Source organism: Moschus berezovskii, chromosome 10, assembly GCF_049115385.1.
Source record: "Moschus berezovskii isolate FMDL1 chromosome 10, NW_MosBer_1.0, whole genome shotgun sequence".
Lineage (NCBI taxonomy): Eukaryota > Metazoa > Chordata > Mammalia > Artiodactyla > Moschidae > Moschus > Moschus berezovskii.
The window spans coordinates 10,032,721-10,057,821 of record NC_142469.1 but is presented as its reverse complement, the minus strand read 5'-3'; positions in this window follow the sequence as shown (position 1 = coordinate 10,057,821).

The following is a 25,101-nucleotide window of genomic DNA, read 5'->3' as shown; positions in this document are numbered from 1 at the left end:
CCACTTGACTTCACACTCCAAGATGTCCGGTTCCAGGTGAGTGATCATGCCATCGTGATTATCTTCGTCATGAAGATCTTTTTTGTTCAGTTCTTCTGTGCATTCTTGCCACCTCTTCTTAATATCTTCTGCTTCTGTTAGGTCCATACCATTTCTGTCCTTTATCGAGCCCATCTTTGCATGAAATGTTCCCTTGGCATCTCTAATTTTCCTGAAAAAAATCTCTTGTCTTTCCCATTATGTTGTTTTCCTCTATTTCCAGTCCATTCTAAAGGAGATCAATCCTGGGTGTTCATTGGAAGGACTGATGCTAAAGCTGAAACTCCAATACTTTGGCCACCTCATGCGATGAGTTGACTCACTGGAAAAGACTCTGATGCTAGGAGGGATTGGGGGCAGGAGGAGACGGTAACGACAGAGAATGAGATGGCTGGATGGCATCACCGACTCGATGGGCATGAGTTTGAGTGAATTCCGGGAGTTGGTGATGGACAGGAAGGCCTTGCGTGCTGTGATTCATAGGGTCACAAAGAGTCGGACACGACTGAGCGACTGAACTGAACTGAACTGAAAACACATGTGCCATGTGATCCACGGAGCCCAGATAGGCAGAGTACAATACTGAGTTTCTTAAATTTGGGTTCGAAGAGAAGGTTGGTTATTTGAAAATTATTCCTCTACAATCAATTTGCATGTATCTATTCTCTCATCTGTCTATCTATCATATCTATCATCTGTCTATTTTCTACTTATCTATCTAATCTGTCTATCCATCCCTTGGAGAAATATCTGAGACTGAGTTAGGATTGGTTGTGTTATTTCAGAAATAAAGTATCTCTGCTGCTGCTAAGTCGCTTGAATTGTGTCCGACTCTGTGCGACCCCATAGACGGCACCCCACCAGGCTCCCCCGTCCCTGGGATTCTCCAGGCAAGAACACTGGAGTGGGTTCCCATTTCCTTTTCCAAAGTATGGAAGTGAAAAGTGAAAGTGAAGTCTCTCAGTCATGTCCGACTCTTAGTGACCCCATGGACTGAAGCCCACCAGGCTCCTCCATCCTTGGATTCTCCTGGCAAGCGTACTGGAGTGGGATGCCATTGCCTTCTCCAAAACTATCTCTAGGTCTACTCAATTGGAGAAGGAAATGGCAACCCACTCCAGTGTTCTTGCCTGGAGAATCCCAGGGACGTGGGAGCCTGGTGGGCTGCCGTCTATGGGGTTGCACAGAGTTGGACATGACTGAAGTGACTTGGCAGCAGCAGCAGGTGTACTCAATAAATATCATCCTAATTATTATGTGAATATGCCAGCAGATTTGGAAAACTCAGCAGTGTTCACAGGACTGGAAAAGGTCAGTCTTCATTCCAATCCCAAAAAAGGCAATGCCAAAGAATGCTCAAACTACCACACAATTGCACTCATCTCACACGCTAGTAAAGTCATGCTCAAAATTCTCCAAGCCAGGCTTCAGCAATATGTGAACCGTGAAACTCCAGATGTTCAAGCAGGTTTTAGAAAAGGCAGAGGAACCAAAGATCAAATCACCAACATCCACTGTATCATGGAGAAAGCAAGAGAGTTCCAGAAAAACATTTATTTCTGCTTCATTGACTATGCCAAGGCCTTTGACTGTGTGGATCACAATAAACTGTGGAACATTCTGAAAGACATGGGAATACCAGACCACCTGACCTGCCTCTTGAGAAACCTGTATGCAGGTCAGGAAGGTACAGTTAGAACTGGAGATGGAACAACAGACTGGTTCCAAATACAAAAAGGAGTACGTCAAGGCTGTATATTGTCACCATGTTTATTTAAATTCTATGCAGAGTACATCATGAGGAACGCTGGGCTGGAAGAAGCACAATCTGGAATCAAGATTGCTGAGAGCATTATCAATAACCTCAGATATGCAGATGACACTACCCTTATGGCAGAAAGTGAAGAGGAACTAAAAAGCCTCTTGATGAAAGTGAAAGAGGAGAGTGAAAAGGTTGGCTTGAAGCTCAACATTCAGAAAACAAAGATCATGGCATCTGGTCCCATCACTTCATGGGAAATAGATGGGGAAACAGTGTAAACCGTGTCAGACTTTATTTTTTTGGAGATCAAAAATCACTGCGGATGCTGATTGTAGCCATGAAATTAAAAGACCTTACTCCTTGGAAGGAAAGTTATGACCAACGTTGATAGTATATTAAGAAGCAGAGACTTTACTTTGCCAACCAAGGTCTGCCTAGTCAAGGCTATGGTTTTTCCAGTGGTCATGTATGGATGTGAAAGTTGGACTGTGAAGAAAGCTGATCGCCGAAGAATTGATGCTTTTGAACTGTGGTGCTGGAGAAGACTCTTGAGAGTCCCTCGTACTGCAAGGAGATCCAACCAGTCCATTCTCAAGGAGATCAGTCCTGGGTGTTCATTGTAAAGACTGATGCTAAAGCTGAAACTCCAGTACTTTGGCCACCTGACGCAACGAGTTGACTCACTGGAAAAGACTCTGATGCTGGGAAGGATTGGGGGCGGGAAAAGAAGGGGACAACAGAGAATGAGATGGCTGGATGACATCACCGACTCGATGGACATGAGTTTGAGTGAACTCTGGGAGTTGGTGATGGACAGGGAGGCCTGGCGTGCTGTGAATCATGGGGTCTCAAAAAGTCGGTCACGACTGAGCAACTGAACTGACTGAACTGTGCTTAGTTTCTCAGTCATGTCTGACTCTTTGTGATTCCATGGATTGTAGCCCACCAGGCTCCTTTTCCATGGGGATTCTCCAGGCAAGAATACTGGAGTGGGTTGCCATGGTCTCCTCCCGGGGTTCTTCCTGACCCAGGGATCGAACCCAGGTTTCCTGCATTGCAGGCAAATTCTTTACCAAATGAGTCACCAGGGCAGCCCCACAATTCTTAAATCTGTTTACAAATATTGGGTCAAAAGTGTAACATAAATATAATATATACAGCTTTATAACTCAGATTAAAAATATTTCAGTGAATTATTGCCCTAATTGCAAATTTGTTTCAATTTTATTTTATTTTTTTAAAGCTCATTTGTATTATTATTTTTCGATTTTACATATGAATGGCATCATATGCTTTATGTTTTTCTCTTACTTACTTCACTCAGGTTGGTATCCTCTCCGTCCATCCATGTTGTTGCAAATGGCATTATTTTGTTCTTCTTTATGTCTGAATAATATTCTTTATATCCTCTGTTGATGGACGTTTAAGTCATTCCCATGTTTTGGCTATTGTAAGTAGTGCTGCCAGGAACATTTGGATGTATGTATTTTTTCAAATTATGTTTTTTTTCCCAAATAGACACGTAGGAGTGGGAATGCTGGGACATATGGTAGTTCTATTTTTAGTGTTTTTAAGGATCTTTCATACTGTTCACCGCAGTGGCAATACCAATTTGCATTCCTACCATCAGTGTCGGAGGATTCTATTTTCTCCACACCCTCTCCAGCTCTTATTGCTTGTACACTTTTTGATGATTGCTATTCTAACATGTTCAAGCAGGTTTTAGAAAAGGCAGAGGCACCAGAGATCAAATTGCCAACATCCGCTGGATTATGGAGAAAGCAAGAGAGTTCCAGAAAAACATCTATTTCTGCTTCATTGACTATGCCAAGGCCTTTGACTGTGTGGATCACAATAAACTGTAGAAAATTCTGAAAGAGATGGGAATACCAGACCACCTGACCTGCCTCTTGAGAAACCTGTATGCAGGTCAGGAACCAACACTTAGAACTGGACATGGAACAACAAACTGGTTCCAAATAGGAAAAGGAGTACGTCAAAGTTGTATATTGTCACCCTGCTTATTTAACTTATATGTAGAGTACATCATGAGGAACGCTGGGCTGGAAGAAGCACAAGTTGGAATTAAGATTGCCGGGAGAAATATCAGTAACCTCAGATATGCAGATGACACCACCCTTATGGCGGAAAGTGAAGAGGAACTCAAAGGCCTGTTGATGAAAGTGAAAGAGGAGAGTGAAAAGGTTGGCTTGAAGCTCAGCATTCAGAAAACAAAGATCATGGCATCTGGTCCCATCACTTCATGGGAAATAGATGGAGAAACAGTGGAAACAGTGTCAGACTTTATTTTTTTGGGCTCCAAAATCACTGCGGTTGCTGATTGCAGCCATGAAATTAAAAGACGCTTACTCCTTGGAAGGAAAGTTATATCCAGCCTAGATAGCATAATAAAAAGCAGAGACATTGCTTTGCCAACCAAGGTCCGTCTAGTCAAGGCTATCGTTTTTCCAGTGGTCATGTATGGATGTGCGAGTTGGACTGTGAAGAAAGCTGATCGCTGAAGAATTGATGCTTTTGAACTGTGGTGCTGGAGAAGAGATCCAACCAGTCCATTCTGGAGGAGATCAATCCTGGGTGTTCATTGGAAGGACTGAGTGAAAAGCTGAAACTGCAATACTTTGGCCACCTCATGCGACGAGTTGACTCCCTGGAAAAGACTCTGATGCTGGGAGCGATTGGGGGTAGGAGGAGAAGGAGACAACAGAGAATGAGATGGCTGGATGGCATCACCGACTCGATGGAGATAAGTTTGTGTGAACTCCGGGAGTTGGTGATGGACAGGGAGGCCGGGCGTGCTGTGGTTCATGGGGTTGCTAAGAGTCGGACACGACTGAGCGACTGAACTGAACTGATTCTAACATGTGTGAGGTGCTATCTTATTGTAGTTTTGATTTGCATTTCTCTAATAATGAGCACTGATGAGCCTCTTTTCATGTGCTTTTTGTCCATCTGTAGATCTCCTTTGGAGAAATGTTTGCTAAGATCTTCTATCCATTTTTTGATTGGTTTGAATTTCATATATTGAGCCATGTGAGCTGTTTGTATGTTTGGGAGATTAGTTCCTTGATAGTTGCTTCATTTGCAAACATTTTCTTCCATTCTGAGGTTTGTCTTTTTGTTTTGTTTATTGTTTCCTGTGCTGTGCAAAAGCTTTTAAATTTAATTAGATCTCAGTTGTATATTTTTCTTTTTATTTTCACTATTCTAAGAGACAGATTCAAAAGGATATTGCTGAAATTTACGTCAAAGAGTGTGCTGCCTTAGTTTTTCTCTACAAGCTTTATGGTATCCAGTATTACATTTAGGTCTTTAACCCATGTTGAGTTTATTTTTGTATATGATATTAGAGAATATTCTAATATCTTTCTTTTGCAGGTCTGTCCAGTTTTCCCAGCACCATTTACTGAAGAGATTATTTTCTCCATTTTATCTTCTTGACACTTTTGTTATAGATCATGTTACCATAGATGCATAAGTTTATTTCTGGGCTTTCTATTCTATTCTATTGATCTATGTTTCTGTTTTTGTGCCACTACCATACTGCTTTTATTACTGCAGCTTTGTAGTATAGTATGAAGTCAGGGAGCTTGTTTCCTTAATCTCCATTTTTTTTTTTTTTTTAAGAATTGCTTTGACTATTTGGGGTCTTTGTATTTCCATACAAATTCAAAAACAGAATTGTTCTAATTCTGTGAAAAATATCATTTGGTAATTTGAATTAGATTTTATTAAATGTGTAAATTGCCTCTGATTGTATAATCATTTTGAAAATTTTGATTTTTTTAAATTCAAGAACATGATATATCTTTCTATGTGTTTCTTTCATGTTCAGTTTCGTTCATCAATGTGTTGTAGTTTAAAAGTGTAGGTCTTTTGTCTCCTTAAGTAGGGTTATTCCTAGGTATTTTATTCTTCTTGGTGCAATGGTTAAGGTGATAGTTTCCTTAATTTCTCTTTCTAGCCATTCTTGTTAGTGAAGAGAAATGCAAGACATTTCTACTAATTTTGTATTTTGTAATTTTAACAAATTCATTGATGATCACTAGTAGTTTTCTGGTAGCATATTTAGGGTTTTCTATCTGTAGTATGTCATCTGCAAACAGTCACAGTGTTAATTCTTCTTTTACGGTTTGGATTCCTTTTATTTCTTCTTCTGTCATTGCTTTGGTCACAAAATTGGCAAGAGTGGATGTCCCTGGCTTGTTCCTCATCTTAGAGAAAATGTTTTCCTCTTTTCACCATTGAGTATGATGTTAACTGTGGGTTTGTTATATATGACCTTTGTTTTTTGAGGTAGATTCCCTCTATGCCCACTTTCTGGAGAGTTTTTTTCATAATGGGTGTCAAATTTTGTCAAAAGCTTTTTTCTCCATCTATTGAGATGATCATATGGTTTTTATTCTTCAATTTGTTAATGTGGTGTATCTCACTTATTCACTTGCAGATTAAAAAATCCTTGCACCACTGCAACAAATCACCCTTGATCATCATACATGATCTTTACAATGTATTATTACATTCAGTTTACTAGTATTTTGTTGAAAATTTTCATGTCTATGTTTGGTACTGGTCTTCAACTTTTCTTTCTGGTGGTATCTTTAGATTTGGTGTCAGAGTGGTAGGGGCTGTATAGAAGAGGTTTGGGCATATTCCTTCCTCTGCAATTTTTTGTAACAGTTTCAGAAAGACAGAAAACATCTCTCAATGTTTAATAGAATTCTCCTGTGAAGCCATCTGGTCCTATACATTTTTTAAAACTTTTTAAATCACAGTTTTAATTTTAGTACTTATGATTGGCCTGTTCATATTTTCTACTTCTTTCTGGTTCATCCTTGGAAGATTATACCTTTCTAAGATTTTGAAATCTTTTGACTTTTAAAGTTATCATATTCTGCCAAGAAAGATCTCCATAACTTTCTACAGAGGAACTCTCCATTCCTGTCTCCCCTTTTAAGACTATCTGAAAGGTTTAAGATCATTATAGAGTGAGGTTTATAGGGATATAAAGATTGGCAAGACTATTAAATTCTGACTCCTGAATAAAGATGGAGAGCAATTGGACAGGATAGTAATGAAGGTGGTCTTTCCAAGAGCTTCTTTGCCTACTACAGAATCTGCTATAATCAGAAAAGACATGGGCAGAGAGAGGTAATGTGGAAATACCAGAGAGACAAACCTTGTTACTATTACATGAAATTCTAGATTTTGTTACAAAACATGCAAACACATTAAGTGTTACAACATTTATTTTTAAGTATGTTTCTAATAAAGACATAACTTTGGTGACATATTTCCATGAAATATTACTAAAGTGTTTTCAGTTCAGTTCAGTTCAGTTCATTCGCTCATGACACTATTCCAGAAAAACCGATGATTACCTAATAGTGTAAATTGCTCATTGATAGTTAGTCCAAATTATTTAATGCTACTATCAATACCATACCATATTGTATCACTGTTTAATTAAAGGAGACTGCAGCAGGCAATACATGAATTTTGTTTCCTTTTATCCAAAGTGATTTCTTCCTGTTCATTGGATGGACTGATGCTGAAGCTGAAGCTCCAATATTTTGGTCACCTAATGCAAATAACTGACTCACTGGAAAAGACGGATTCTGGGAAAGGTTAAAGGCAGGAGGAAAAGGGGACGACAGAGGATGAGATGGTTGGATGGCATCACCAACTCAAAGGACATGAGTTTGAGCATGCTCTGGGAGTTGGTGATGGACAGAGAGGCCTGGCATACTGCAGTCCATGGGGTTGCAAAGAGTCGGACATGACTGAGCCACTGAACTGAAGTGATTTCTGACTTTTCATTAGAGTATGGCTTTACTTTTCTATCTTGCTTTTTTTTTAAGTAAATTGCCCCTTTTGTCTGTATCTTTTTAGAAAAGTGCAAGTACAATTAATGCTTGTGAATGCCTCAGGGCACCCATCATGTTCTATTTTTTTTACTAGATTTATGTCCTAGTTAAGAAATAAATAGTTTTCTTTGAACTAGTAGCCTTTGGGGTCTTAGGTTAATTGGAGCTTTCTGTCATATCCTAAACTCCCATCTGGGAAAATCCTGAGATACCCTGGATAGAACTCTCTGTACAACTGTACCCTGGAACCACAAGAAGAGGTCAGTATTTTCTTGCATCTGCAACTAGGGAAAAAGCATATAAAAGATAGCAGTTTTCCTTGATTTTCCTATCTCTTTACCAGGTGATATTTGGAAACTAATCTCATCTGGTCAGCTCTACATGAACAAAAGTTCTGATTCTAGGCCTTTTGAAATATATATAATAATACATTACATAGGTTTAAAAGAAAATATTGCTTCTCTTATGCTTAAATTAAAATTGATTGGTCTTCATTGGAAAATTCATATAGGTTTTAAAACATTCTAGAACAACTTGCTTTATAGAATAATAGATTTCAAATTGAAATAATTTAGTTATAAATGATATATTTACTAAGACATAGGGGAAAATAGAGATATAATTATTGTTACAATCATTTAAAAACTACCATTCTGTGATTAAGCAAAAAAGTTAATGCCCTCTATTTCCAGTGTGTGCTAAAATAGGTTTTAATATATAGAAGGATGATTTTATTTTTGTTTTTTATGCCAATGCAAGTACCAATATTAACAAATTTTACATTTTAAACGCTGTAGCTAAATCAGTTTCCTTTTAGATGGCGGAAGAATTGTAAATGGAGAGATAATTTAAATATCATCCCTTTCTAACTTCATTTGACTGAGAGAGGAATTAAATTGTCCGTGAGTAATGCTGATCATCTGGTATCTTTGACCTTTCTACTATCCTGCTTAAAGAAAAGGGGAAGAAAAAATGGAACCAGTAATGGGAACTGTCATACTATGGCATTTGGTGTCTAAGTGAAGCACTATATTAAAACAGTTTGATTTTAATTAAAAATAAAATAACTCATTACGATATCTCATGTTTCCACATAAATAAGAATTCCATGTGTCTAACATATTTTTCAACTACATTTTGGTAACTAGACTTGCTTTATAAGATGTAATACACTATACAGATAGTAGATCATTCACGGTAATCCAAGTCAATGCCCCAACCAGTAATGCTGAAGTTGAATGGCTCTATGAAGACCTAAAAAACCTTCCAGAACTAACACTCAAAAAAGATGTCCTTTCATTATAGGGGACTGGAATGCAAAAGTAGGAAGTCAAGAAAAACCTGGAGTAACAGACAAATGTGGTCTTGGAGTACAGAATAAAGCAGGGCAAAGGCTAACAGAGCAAACACCCTTTTTCAACAACACAAGAGAAGACTCTACACGTGGACATCACCAGATGGTCAAAATCTAAATCAGATTGATTATATCCTTTGCAGCCAAAGATGGAGAAGCTCTACACAGTCAGCAAAAACAAGACCAGGAGCTGACTGTGGCTAAGATCATGAGCTCCTTATTGCCAAATTCAGACTTAAATTGAAGAAAGTGGTGAAAACCACTAGACCATTCAGGTATGACCAATATCAATCCCTTATGACTATACAGTGGAAGTGAGAACTAGATTTAAGGGACTAGATCTGAAAGAGAAGAGTGCCTGATGCACTGAGGTTCGTGACATTGTACAGGAGACAGACAGCAAAACCATTCCCAAGAAAAAGAAATGAAAAAAAAAAAAAAGCAAAATGGCTGTCTGAGGAGGCATTATAAATAGCTGTGAAAAGAAGAGAGGTGAAAGGCAAAGGAGAAAAGGAAAGATAATCCCATTTGAATGCAGAGTTCCAAAGAAAAACAAGGAGACATAAGAAAGCCTTTCTCAGCAAACAATGCAAAGAATTAGAGGAGAACAATAGAATGGGAAAGACTAGAGATATCTTCAAGAAAATTAGAGATATCAAGGGAACATTTCATGCAAAGATGGGCTCAATAAAGGACAGAAATGATATGGACCTAATAGAAGCAGAGGATATTAAGAAGAGGTGGCAAGAATACACAGAACTCTACAAACAATATCTTCACAACATAGATAATCATGATGGTGTGATCACTCACACTCACCTAGAGCTGGACATCCTGGAAGGTGAAGTCAACTGGGCCTTAGGAAGCATCACTACGAACAAAGCTAGTGGAGATAATGGAATTCCAGTTGAGCTATTTCAAATCCTAAAAGATGATACTGTGAAAGTACTGCACTCAATAAGTCAGGAAATTTGGAAAACTCAGCACTGACCATAGGACTGGAAAAGGTCAGTTTTCATTTCAATTCCAAAGAAAGGCAATGCTAAAGAGTGCTCAAACTACCGCACAATAGCATTCATCTCACATGCTAGTAAAGTAATTCTCAAAATTCTCTAAGCCAGGCTTCGGCAATATGTGAATTGTGAACTTCCAGATGTTCAAGCTGGTTTTAGAAAAGGAAGAGGAATCAGAGATCAAATTGCCAACATCTGCTGAATCATCAAAAAAGCATCTATTTCTGCTTTTGACTATGTCAAAACCTTTCACTGTGTGGATCACAATAAACTGTGGAAAATTCTGAAAGAAATGGGAATACTAAACTAATTGACCTGCCTCTTGAGGAAGCAACAGTCCGAACTGGACATGGAACAATAGACTGGTTCCAAATAGGAAAAAGAGTACATCGAGGCTGTATATTGTCACCCTGCATATTTAAGTTATATGCAGAGTACATCATGAGAAACGCTGCACTGTATGAAGCACAAGCTGGAATCAAGATTGCTGGGAGTAATATCAATAACCTCAGATATGCAGATGACACTACCCTTATGGCAGAAAGCGAAGAAGAACAAAGAGCCTCTTGATGAATATGAAAGAGGAGAATGAAAAAGTTGGCTTAAAGCTCAACATTGAGAAAACAAAGTTCATGGCATCCGGTTCCATCACTTGGAACATATATAGGGAAACAGTGGCTGACTTTATTTTTCCGGGCTCCAAAATCACTGTGGATGGTGATTGTTGCCTTGAAATTAAAAGACGCTTGCTCCTTGGAAGGAAAGTTATGACCAACCTAGACAGCATATTAAAAAGCAGAGACATTACTTTGCCAACAAAGGTCCATCTAGTCAAGACTATGGTTTTTCCACAGTCGTGTATGGATGTGAGAGTTGGACTATAAAGAAAACTGAGTGCTGAAGAATTGATGCTTTTGAACTGTGATGTTGGAGAAGAGTCCCTAGGACTGCACAGAAATCCAATGAGTCCATCCTTCAGGAGATCAGTGCTGGGTGTTCACTGGAGGGCCTGATGGTGAAGCTGAAACTCTAATACTTTGGCCACCTGATGCGGAGAGCTGACTCCTTTGAAAAGACCCTGATGCTGGGAAAGATTGAAGGCAGGAGGAGAAGGAGACAACAGAGGATGAGATGGTTTGATGGCAACACCGACACAAGGGACATGGGTTTGGGTGAAATCCAGGAGCTGGTGATGGACAGGGAGGCCTGGCGTGCTACGGTTCATGGGGTCACAGAGTCTTACATGATTGAGCGACTGAATTGAACTTGACTGAATTGATACACATCCTGCCACCACCACCCTACCCTCTGTTCACTGGTCACAAGTCAATCAAATTCTGTGCCAATGAGTGGTATCAGCAGCCTCTGACTCTGTGCACCACAGAGGTGGCCAGATGGTATCCATCAAATGGGAAGACAGATGGTGGGTAGAGAACTAAACGTGAGGTACATTGAACTCTAAAATACAAAAGCCTATGTTGGTGAATACTATCAAGGTTGGTCATAACTTTCCTTCCAAGGAGTAAGAGTCTTTTAATTTCATGGCTGCAATCAGCATCTGCAGTGATTTTTGAGCCCAAAAAAATAAAGTCTGACACTGTTTCCACTGTTTCCCCATCTATTTCCCATGAAGTGATGGGACCAGATGACATGATCTTCGTTTCCTGAAGGTTGAGCTTCAAGTCAACCTTTTCACTCTCCTCTTTCACTTTGATCAAGAGGCTTTTGAGTTCCTCTTCACTTTCTGCCATAAGGGTAGTGTCATCTGCATATATGAGGTTATTGATATTTCTCCCAGCAATCTTGATTCCAGCTTGTGCTTCTTCCAGCCCAGCGTTCCTCATGATGTACTCTGAATATAAGTTAAATAAGAAAGGTGACAATATACAACCTTGACGTACATCTTTTCCTATTTGGAACCAGTCAGTTGTAGTCAAGGCAATGGTTTTTCCCGTGGTCATGTATGGATGTGAGAGTTGGACTGTGAAGAAAGCTGATCGCAGAAGAATCGATGCTTTTGAACTGTGGTGTTGGAGAAGGCTCTTGAGAGTCCCTTATACTGCAAGGAGATCCAACCAGTCCATTCTAAAGGAGCTCAATCCTGGGTGTTGATTGGAAGGACTGATGCTAAAGCTGAAACTCCAATACTTTGGCCACCTCATGCGACGAGTTGACTCACTGGAAAAGACTCTGATGCTGGGAAAGGTTGGGGGCGGGAGGAGAAAGGGACGACCGAGAATGAGATGGCTGGATGGCATCACCGACTCTGTGGACATGAGTTTGAGTGTACTCCAGGAGTTGGTGATGGACAGGGAGGCCTGGCGTGCTGTGATTCATGGGGTCGCTGAGAGTCGGACACGACTGAGCGACTGAACTAAACTGAACTGATGTTGGTGAATAGATTGCCTCACACATAACCCCAAGGAGAGTCAGAATTTGCAAACATTTTTGCAAACCTAGTCTTATGGATTCCCATTATTTTTTCTTTAGCCAGTCATTGTCTTTGTCCCTTAATTTCATAATAGAATTACTCTTTCCAAATGAGAACTTATTTATTCATTAAGTGGAGACTTGAAATTCTGTCATCATAAGCATCATGCCTTGACAAATTTGTGAATAAATAGGCCAAGACCTGTCCAATCAGGTCACTTTATGTTCCTGGTTGACTTATTTGAGCTAGATATGTCTCATGAATCAAACCAAGTCATGAGTGTCTTCCATTATAACCTTAGTGTTTTGCTTCTCAGTAAGATGGTGTCTTTATACTGAGGTTGAGAAACAGAATATAAGGTTGGATTTGGCTGGGACAATTTTTCCCATGACAAGAAGAGCATGTTCCATTTACAAAAAAACTAGTGTTGAAATCATCTGGGCTCCTCAGCATTTCAGGTAATGTCTGTTTTAAAGAATGTCAGTGATTTTTGTGAAGTATGACTAATATAATTGATTTTTTAGCCAAGTGTAAAAGTATATTCTCTGAGCTCAGTTTAGTTCATGTTCACTGTATTATCAAGCATATTGTTTAAGCAAACCTCATACCACACTAAGAGGCATTTCCATCAATCTCTTCAAAGGTGTGGGAGCAAGGAGCTCTAGTAGATTCCAGAGCATGTTTCTGACAATCCCATTATCTACATAGATATTTGAAAGCTTAATATCTGGGTTAAATATTAATTCACATCACAGCTTTTATGTGACACTGAATAATACATTGCTCTAATCTTCCGCTTCTTCATTGTATGTTGTAGATAATAATATCTTGACTGTAATAAGAAGTATTAAGTGAAATGACATATGTAAAGTACTTAGCATTTTCTCTAAGCTATAGGAAGCACTCAATAAACATTACATTTCATAATCTCCTATTCTTTCTCATTATTCCTTTCTAAGCCTTCACAGTTATCATCAGCAATAATGTTACATCGAAAAGCATAATATAAAGAAAACATATTTACCACATGCATGCAGTTGAGCATTAGTGTCCTTATTCCCCTTTGTAACACTCTATCTTGTATGACACACTTGACGTTTTCAGTTTGGGAGGCATGCACATGGGAACACAGTGAAGAAAGAAGGGAGAGTGGGGATAATGTCACTCATTCATCATAGCTTTAGAGAAAACACTCTTATGGGCAGTGATGCACATAACAGTGGACACAGCCAGCTCAGCTGACTGCATAGTCTGATCTTAAAAAGTTGAGGGCTTTCTAAACTGCTGAATTTAAAATTGCTAGAGTTTATTTAAAGAAGTACTGTGTGTGTGTGTGTGTGTGTGTGTGTGAGAGAGAGAGAGAGAGAGAGAGTGAGTGTGTTGTATGGGAAAGTAATCCAGGAATGCTTCTTCCTGTTTCTAATGTAGGTGGAAGTCAAGTATTATGATAATGAACACTGATTATTAAGAGTTGAGGGGAAAAAATAATTCTGAGCCATTGAATCAGTAGCATAAATCCCAAGGTAAAGCATGAAGAAATTTAGAACCTGAGGATAGGAAAGTGTGAAGCATGTTGCCATCTTCATCTTATATTGTCTCTTTTACTACTTTACTCTTTTAATTATTTCACCTTTTCATTTTCTTTCATTCTTAGTTTTTCATGATCTTTTTAGCACATATCTCAACATTTTTTAATTCTTTTTCTTCTAATTCACTATTATTTCTGTCCTCCAATTTAAATTTTTGGAGAAAAGTCAGAAAATTGTACAATCTAAAAGAAAAATACATAGTATGTGCAGAAACCTCAGGGTTTATTTTGTTTTATTTCAGTTTTAACATGTTACTTATCTATAATTATTTATCTAGAAACATCATGTATTTATTTCTCTGGAAACAGAGACAAACGTTATTTCTTGGACTACAAAATCACTGCAGATGGTGACTGCGGCCTTGAAATTAAAAGATGCATGCTCCTTGGAAGAAAGTTATGACAAACCTAGACAGTGTATTCAAAAGCAGAAATATCACTTTGCCAACAAATGTCTGTATAGTCAAAGTTACGTTTTTTCCAGTAATCATGTACAGATGTGAAAGTTGGACTATAAACAAGGCTTAATGCCAAAGAAGTAATGCTTTCAAACTGTAGTTCTGGAGATGACTTTTGAGAGTCCCTTGGATTGGAAAGAGATCAAACCAGTCAATCTTTGAAGAAAGTGAAAGTTGCTCACTCGTGCCCTACTCTTTATGACCCTATGGACTATACAGTCCATGGAATTCTCCAGACCAGGATACTGGAGTGGGTAGCTGCTTCTTTCTACAGGGGATCTTCCCAACCCAGGGATCTCATCCCACATTGCAGGAAGGTTCTTTAGCAGCTGAGCCACCAGAGAAGCTCTTCCTGGAAGAAATCAACCCTGAATACTCATTGGAAGGACTGATTCTGAAGCTGAAGCTCCAATACTTTGGCCACCTGATATGAAGAGCTGACTCACTGGAAAAGACCCTGCTTCAGAAGATTGAGGGCAGGAGAAGCTGGGGATGTAGGATGAGATGGTTGTATGGCATCACTGACTTAGTTGACATGAGTTTGAGCTGACTCCAGGAGATAGTGAAGGACAGAGAAGCCTGACGTGCTGCAGTCCATGGAGTCTCAAAGAGTCAGACATGGCTGAGAGACTAAACTGAACTGAGTGACTGAACAACAGCAACAAATTTATCTACAGGTTGGGTAAGATAGATCAATAGTTAACAATAAGTTATATTTGTGCTTAATGTCACTCACTTCTAATCTATTTGTAAGAAAACAAAAGAGGTAAATATTTCTTTTTGTTATTATATACAGAGAATCAGTAGGATGCCTTGATATGTGTTTGTTGGCTTCCCTTATTGCTCAGTTGATAAAGAATCCACCTGCAATACAAGAGACTCCAGCTTAATTCCTGGGTCAGGAAGATCCACTGGAAAAAAGGATAGGCTACCCATTCCAGTATTCTTGGTCTTCCCTTATGACTCCAGTATTGTGGCCTGTAGAATTCCATGGACTGTATAGTCCACGGGGTCGCAAAGATTCAGACACTACTGAGCAGCTCTCATCATCATATATGTTTGTATGCAGAGACAGATAAATTTAGTTTACAAAATTAAATAACTTGCTTATGTGATTAAGGGGGCTAGCACTTGTGTAATTTGGAGGGGAGGCAGGTAGACTAAAGACCCAGGGAAGAGTTGATATTGCAGTACAAATATTTTCTGGAGCCAGAATTTTTTTTTTTTTTTCTAGGAGAATCTGTCTTTTTTCTCTAAAGCGTTCAACTGACTGGATGAAGCTCATCTTCATCATGGAGGGTATTCTGCTTTACTCAGTCTACTGACTTAAATGCTAATTACATTTAACAAAATACTTCTACAGCAACATTCTGTTTGGTAAAATATTGCAGCACCATAGCCTAGCCAAACTAACACTTAAAATTAACCTGTGCAAATCTACTCCTTGCAATTTGTCACCCATATGTGTCTCATTAAACCATACTACAAATAAAAACAATAATAAGGTAATCATTCTTCCTAACATGGTAAAATTACCCTGCCTTCATCTGAGAATACATTAACCCTTTTCCTAGAAGGGAATGTCAAGCCCTTGGAAGACATCCACTCTTCCACTTGGTATCTTGTAAGTGAGTTACTACCATGTACAGTTAAAAATATTTAAATGTTTATGTGAAGTGGTTTCACTTTATATGATGAAAGGATAAGAAAAAGACAAAAAATATTTTGAAACACACATATTCATAACAAAATTTAAAATAAATACTCAACAATACAGTACTCCTTTCTGTACATTACAATGTGGTTATAATTGATATTTATAATGACCTTCTCCCTTTCCCACTAACCCATTCCATATTTCCTTTGCACTCTGCAAATACCTCTGCTGGTCATAGTGCTTTTCCTTTTGTGATGATCCAAATAATCATTTCTGAAGTGTCTGGACCTCTAGTAGTCCTTCCTAAATTGAATTGTCATAGTTTTCCATTGATTTTCTTCACAGGACATGGTAGTCCTAAGAGATGCCCCCAAGGAATGATACGTATTAAAAATATAATCTTCATTATCTTCCTTGTAATTAAGTGGCCCAGTTTTTTCCCAGTAATCAGAATCAATCATCCTAGCCACAGTAATCCCTTTCATTGTTTGTTCAGGGGAATAAATAACTCAGAGTGGCAGTCCTACCTTTTAATTCAATGGAGTCATTGATGTGTGTCTTGGTGAAAGTATTTGTTAGGCTGGAATTAGCACAAGAATTTCAAATAAATAAAAAGGAACAGTGATTTTTTTTTTCCTACTAGATCACTACCAGCGATATTGAGTGATGAGTGGTGTTTCTCCCATATACATCCTTTGATTCCTAGACCTGTGAATCCTGCCAGTGAAAGAAAGTACCACATTTTGCATGCTAATACAGAGCTTATACATCCTGCTGCAGAGCCTGGACCCATAAGTATTTGATTATGAGCATCTAATAGTATTACCAGATGGTCAAATAGACATCACCAGAAGATCAATACCAAAATCAAATTGATTATATTATTTGCAGCCAAAGATGGAGAAACTTTACACAGTCAGAAAAAAGAAACTGGGAGCTGACTGTGGCTCAGACCATGAACTCCTTATTGCCAAATTCAGACTTAAATTGAAGAAAGTAGGGAAACCTACTAGACCATTCAGGTATGACATAAATAAAATTCCTTACGATTATACAGTGGAAGTGACAAACGGATTCAAGGGATTAGATCTGATAGAATGCCTGAAGAATTATGAACAGAGTTTCATGAAATTGTACAGGAGGGAGTGATCAGGACCATCCCCAAGAAAAAGAAATGCAAAAAAGGTAAAATGGCTGCCAGAGGAAGCCTTACAAATAGCTGAGAAAAGAAGAGAAATGAAAGGCAAAGGAGAAAAGGCAAGATATACCCATTTGAATGCACAGTTCCAAAGAATAGCAAGGAGAGATAACAAAGTCTTCCTCAATGATCAATGCAAAGAAATACAGGAAAACAATATAATGGGAACAACTAAAGATCTCTTCAAGAAAAATAGAGATATCAAGGGAACATTTCATGCAAAGATGGACACAATAATGGACAGAAATTGTATGGATCTAAAAAAAGCAGAAGATATTAAGAAGAGGTGGCAAGAATATGCAGAAGTATTATACAAAAAAAAAAAAAGAACTTCTTGACCCAGATAGCCACAATGGTGTGTGATCACTCGCCTAGAGCCAGACATCCTGGAATGCAAAATCAAGTGGGCCTTTGGAAGCATCACTATGAACAAAGCCACTGGAGGTGAAGGAATTCCACTTGAACTATTTCAAATCCTAAAAGATGATGCTGTGAAAGTGATGCACTCAATACGCCAGCAAATTTGGAAAGCTCAGCAGTGGCCGCCAGAATGAAAAAGGTCAGTTTTCATTCCAATCCCAAAGAAATGCAATGCCAAACAATGTTCAAACTACTTGTACAATTGCAGTCACCTCACATGCTAGCAAAGTAATGGTCAAAATTCTCCAAGCCAGGTTTCAATATTACGTGTACCATGAACTTCCAGATGTTCAACGTGGATTTAGAAAAGGCAGAGGAACCAGAGAAAAAAATTGCCAACATCCACTGGATCATAGAAAAAGAAAGAATTCTAGTAAAATATCTACTTCTGCTTTACTGATTATGCCAAAATCTTTGACTGTGTAGATCACAACAACCTGTGGAAAATTCTTCAAATGGGAATACCAGACCATCTTCCCTGCCTCATGAGAAATTTGTACAAAGTCAATACGAAACAGAACCGCACATGGAACAACAGACTGGTTCCAAATTGGGAAAGGAGTACGTCAAAGCTGTATCTTGTCACCCTACTTATTTAACTTCTATGCAGATTGAATGCATTCATGCTAAGACACTTCAGTCCTGTCCGACTCTGTGTGACCCTATAGACAGCAACCCACCAGGCTCCTCTGTCCATGGGATTCTCTAGGCAAGAATACTGGAGTGGATTGCCATTTCTGTCTCCATCTATGCAGATTACATCATGCAAAATGCCGGGCTGGATGAAGCACAAACTGAAATAAAGAATGCCAGGAGAAATATCAATAGCCTCAGATATGCAGATGACATCATCCTTATGGCAGAAAGTGAAGAACTAAAGAGCCTCTTGATGAAAGTGAAAGAGGAGAGTGAAAAAGCTGGAGTAAAACTCAACATTCAAAAACGAAGATCGCGACCAAATGACTGAAGTGAACTGAAATGAAGTGATCTAATAGTTATAATTTGCATATTTTATCTGTTATGCAGCATCATGAACTATCAGTGTTTTCTTTTCTACTAGAAGTAGTCATTAGTACCTTTAAATCTAATCAGAGAATCACTTGCAGAATCTCTAGAACCGTGATTCTTTTTTTCTAGAAAAAATAGTAATTTATATTTTAACAGTCTTGGTACCAAAGTCTCTGTTTAGTTAAGATTCTCCAGAGGAACAGATCCAATAGTAAAAAAATATATACAGGAAGAAAGAAAGAAAAAGAAAGAGAAAAGAGAGATGAAGGAAGAAAGAGGGAAAGAAAGAAAGCTTATCCTTGAAAAATACAGATGTTACAGGTGTAAACACCACATGAATCAGAAATTCACATATAGTTTGGAATTCCCCCAAAGCTTATCTATAGCCTACTGTGGACCAGAAGCTTTACTGAAAATATAAAAAGTCAATTAATAAATGTTTTTTATGTTACATGTACTATATACAATATTCTTAGAATAAAGTAAAATCGAAAGAAGAAAATGTTAATAAAATCATAAGAAAGAGAAAATACACTTACGGTGCCATACTGTATTTATCAATACTGTAAATTTATTTTCTCTGTTTATAAGATGAGTTGTCTATCAGTACATACATCACAAAGAGAAGAGGACATCAGAGGATGAAATGGCTGGATGGCATCACCAATGAAATTGACATGAACTTGGGCAAATGTCTGGAGATGGTGAGGGACAGAGAGGTCTGGCATGCTGCAGTACATGAGGTCACTAAGAGATGGACATGACAGAGCAACTGAAAAACAACCTACATCAATGTTTTCCCATTTTGTATAGAACACTGTAGATATTACACATGGTACTAACACTAGACACAAAAATTGAACAGATGTGAAAAATAGATTATATTTATTTATAGTGATTCATATAGTAATAACAAAAATTAAAAATATGATCATTTTATGGTATTCTGTGATAATTGATACTATTTCCTTATAGTAGCCTATGCTATAGAGCAAGAATAGAATGCTGTAAAAATATTTATGGCATACATTATTATGGTCATACTTATAGTATTAAAAAATTATTACAAATTACCATTGATATTAGACTACTCAATTTATCCAATTGCAAAGGAAAGAAGCATATCATACAGTAAAGTAATTATTTGAAAACAAAGTTAGAAAACACAAACTGGCACATTACTAATTTTATATTAAATGTCACTCAATTTATGCCTATATAATAATAGCCTATCTATTTTGTTACAAGTCTTGTGCATGGTGTTCTTCATAATGAATACTTAGGCCATGATGATAGCAGAAAAATGTCTAGACAGTTCTTTACATACACTTATTAGGTTTTAATACACAGATTCTCACACACCTATAACCCATAAGTTTATCAAATGTACAATATGATGGCTTCGTTATTCACTAAGTGGAAGTGGATCAGCATCAAGTTCCTCTTTCTTTTTATCTCCACAATGAGAAGCCTGAGGAATAGGAGGAGGAAGAGAGGTTTGTCCTATCATCACAGGGCTGACGGAGGTGGAGGAGGTAGAAGGGGAGGTGGGCAGACTCAGTGTAAATTTGTATGTATGGAATGCACCACAATTTTTGCTGACAGTTTTTACTTTTTAATTTCTCTAAAGGTGGCTTCCCTGGTGGCTTAGAGGTTAAAGGGTCTGCCTCCAATGTGGGAGACCCGGGTTCGATCCCTGGGTCGGGAAGATCCCCTGAAGAAGGAAACGGTAACCCACTCCAGTATTCTTGCCTGGAGAATCCCATGAACGGAGAAGCCTGGTAGGCTACAGTCCATGGGGTCACATAGAGTCGGACACGACTGAGTGACAGAACGGAACGGAAAGGAACCGAAAGGTGTTTCTATTATATGGTACTAATCCTTCTTTCACTATTCGCTTTGGTAGAAAAAAACCTTGAATAGCCAAAGCAAACTTGAGAAAGAAGAATGGAACTGGAAGAATCAACCTGGTTGACTTCAGGCTATACTACAAAGCCACAGTCATCAAGATAGTATGGTACTGGCACAAAGACAGAATCATAGATCAATGGAACAAAATAGAAAGCCCAGAGATAAACCAACACACCTATGGGCACCTTACCTTTGACAAAGGAGGCAAGAATATATGATAAAGAAAAGACAATCTCTTTAACAAGTGGTATGGGGACAACTGGTCAACCACTTGTAAAATAATGAAACTAGAACATTTTCTAACACCATACGTTAAAATAAACTAAAAATGGATTAAAAATCCAAACGTAAGACCAGAAACTATAAAACTCCTAGAGGAGAGCATAGGCAAAACACTCTCTGATATAAATCACAGCAGGATCCTCTATGACCCACATCCCTGAATATTGGAAATAAAAGCTAAAATAAACAAATGGGATCTAATTAAAATTAAAAGCTTCTGCACAGCAAAGGAAACTATAAGAAAGGTGAAAAGATAGCCTTCAGAATGGGAGAAAATAATAGCAAATGAAGCAACTGACAAAGAATTAATCTCAAAAATATACAAGCAACAACTGTAGCTCAATTCCTGAAAAATCAACAACTTAATCAAAAAATGGGCCAAAGAACTAAACAGACATTTCTTCAAAGAAGACATACAGATGGCTAGCAAACACATGAAAAGATGCTCAACAGCATTCATGATCAGAGAAATGCAAATCAAAACCACAATGATCTACCATTTCACACCAATCAGAATGGCTGCTATCCAAAATTGTACAAGCAATAAATGCTGGAGAAGGTGTGGAGAAAAGGGAACCCTCTTACACTGTTGGTGGGAATGCAAACTAGTACAGCCACTATGGAGAAGAGTGTGGAGATTCCTCAAAAAAACTGTAAATAGGACTGCCATCAGTCAGTTCAGTTCAGTTCAGTCGCTCAGTCGTGTCCGACTCTCCGCGACCCCATGAATCACAGCACGCCAGGCCTCCCTGTCCATCACCAACCCCCGGAGTTCACTCAAACTCATGTCCACAGAGTCGGTGATGCCATCCAGCCATCTCATTCTCCGTCGTCCCCTTCTCCTCCCGCCCCCAACCTTTCCCAGCATCAGAGTCTTTTCCAGTGAGGCAACTCGTCGCATGAGGTGGCCAAAGTATTGGAGTTTCAGCTTTAGCATCAGTCCCTCCAATGAACATCCAGGATTGATCTCCTCTAGAATGGACTGGTTGGATCTCCTTGCAGTAGAAGGGACTCTCAAGAGTCTTCTCCAACACCACAGTTCAAAAGCATCGATTCTTCGGCGGTCAGCCTTCTTCACAGTCCAACTCTCACATCCATACATGACCACGGGAAAAACCATTGCCTTGACTAGACGGACCTTGGTTGGCAAAGTAATGTCTCTGCTTTTTAATATACTATCAAGGTTGGTCATAACTTTCCTTCCAAGGAGCAAGCGTCTTTTAATTTCATGGCTGCAATCCCCATCTGCAGTGATTTTGGAGCCCAAAAAAACAAAGTCTGACACTGTTTCCACTGTTTTTCCATCTATTTCCCATGAAGTGATGGGACCAGATGCCATGATCTTTGTTTTCTGAATGTTGAGCTTCAAGCCAACCTTTTCACTCTCCTCTTTCACTTTCATCAAGAGGCTTTTTAGTTCCTCTTCACTTTCTGCCATAAGGGTAGTGTCATCTGCATATCTGAGGTTATTGATATTTCTCCCGGCAATCTTGATTCCAGCTTGTGCTTCTTCCAGCCCAGCGTTCCTCATGATGTACTCTGCATAGAAGTTAAATAAGCAAGGTGACAATATACAACCTTGACGTACACCTTTTCCTATTTGGAACCAGTCTGTTGTTCCATGTCCAGTTCTAACAGTTGCTTCCTGACCTGCATACAGGTTTCTCAAGAGGCAGGTCAGGTGGTCTGGGATTCCCATCTCTTTCAGAATGTTCCACAGTTTATTGTGATCGACACAGTCAAAGGCTTTGGCATAGTCAATAAAGCAGAAATAGATGTTTTTCTGAAACTCTCTTGCTTTCTCCATGATCCAGCAGATGTTGGCAATTTGATCTCTGGTGCCTCTGCCTTTTCTAAAACCTGCTTGAACATCTGGGAGTTCACGGTTTACATACTGCTGAAGCCTGGCTTGGAGAATTTTGAGCATGACTTTACTAGCGTGTGAGATGAGTGCAATTGTGCGGTAGTTTGAGCATTCTTTGGCATTGCCTTTCTTTGGGATTGGAATGAAGACTGACCTCTTCCAGTCCTGTGGCCACTGCTGAGTTTTCCAAATTTGCTGGCATATTGAGTGCAGCACTTTCACAGCATCATCTTTCATATGACCCAGCAATTTCACTGCTGGTCATACACAACATGGAAACCAGAATAGAAAGAGACACGTGTACCCCAATGTTCATCGCAGCACTGTTTATAAGAGCCAGGACATGAAAGCAACCTAGATGTCCATCTTCAGATGAATGGATAAGAAAGCAGTGGTACATATACACAATGGAATATTATTCAGCCATTAAAAAGAATACATTTGAATCAGTTCTAATGAGGTGGATGAAACTGGAGCCTATTATACAGAGTGAAGTAAGCCAGAAAGAAAAACACCAATACAGTATACTAACACATATAATGGAATTTAGAAAGATGGTAACAATAACCCTGTACACGAGACAGCAAAAAAGACACAGATGTATAGAACAGTCTTTTGGACTCTGTGGGAGAGGGCGAGGGTGGGATGATTTGGGAGAATGGCATTGAAACATGTATATTATCATATGTGAAAAGAATCACCAGTCCAAGTTCGATGCATGATACAGGATGCTTGGGGCTAGTGCACTGGGATGACCCAGAGAGATGGGATGGGGAGGGAGGTGGGACAGGAGGTTTAGGTTGGGGAACACATGTACACCCGTGGCAGATTCATGTCAGTGTATGGCAAAACCAACACAATATTGTAAAGTAATTAGCCTCCAATTAAAATAAATTTGTATTAAAAGAAAAAAAAATAAAGATAGGAAGTAGAACACCAAAAATCAACAACAAAAAAAGAAGGGTCCGTGTGTGTAAGGGTCAAACACAGTCTTGAAGAACAAGAATCTTTCTTCCAGATTGCGGATGTCAGTTTGCTTTCTGGCACTGCTTCTCCTATGTCTGTTTCTTCACTGTCTGCCAGTCATTTGGAGGAACTTACCTCTGTAATGTCACCTTATGTTAATTCCACGGTGTAGTATTTATTAGTTCTTGCTTTCTCCAAGGTCCATGTCCTGGAACTCATCACCCTCTATTCATTTGGAGGCAGATCTTTACAAGGGTCAATTGTGTGTGCATGTATACATATAAAGAGAGAGACAGAAATGAGAGATTTTAAGGAATTTGCACGAGAGACACCTGCTCTGGCGGCGCAGATGCGAGAGACGCCAACTCAGGCGGCGCAGGCTCAACCGACCATATACAGAAACATGGCAGAGAGGAGCTACCCCACGTCCAAGGTGAGGTACAGTGGCTGCGCTTTGCTGGAACAGCTGTGAAGAGATATTCCACGACCAAGGTAAGAGAAACTCAAATAAGACGGTAGGTATCTTGAGGGGGCATCAGGGGGCAGACACAGTGAAATCATAATCACAGAAAACTAGTTGGTCTGATCACATGGACCACAGCCCTGTCTAACTCAGTGAAACTAAGCCATGCCCTGTGGGGCTACCCAAGACGGACGGGTCATGGTGGAGAGGTCTGACAGAATGTGGTGCACTGGAGAAGGGAAAGGAAAACCACTTCAGTATACTTGCCTTGAGAATGTCATGAACAGTATCAAAAGGAAAATTGACAGTATACTGAATGAGGGATTCCCCAGGTCAGTAGGTGCCCAGGATGCTACTGGAGATCAGTGGAGAAATAACTCCAGAAAGAATGAAGGGATGGAGCCAAAGCAAAACCAATACCCAGTTGTGGATGTGACTGGTGATAGAAACAAGGTCAGATGCTGTAAAGAGCAATATTGCATAGGAACCTGGAATGTTAGGTCTATGAATCAAGGCAAATTGGAAGTGGTCAAACAGGAATATCTTGGAATGTGAAGTCAAGTGGGCCTTAGAAAGCATCAGTACAAACAAAGCTAGTGGAGGTGATGGAATTCCAATTGAGCTATTTGAAATCCTGAAAGATGATTCTGTGAAAGTGCTGCACTCAATATGCCAGCAAATTTGGAAAACTCAGCAGTAGCCACAGGACTGGAAAAGGTCAGTCATCATTCCAATTCCAAAGAAAGGGAATGCCAAAGAATGCTCAAACTACCGCACAATTGCACTCATCTCACACGCTAGT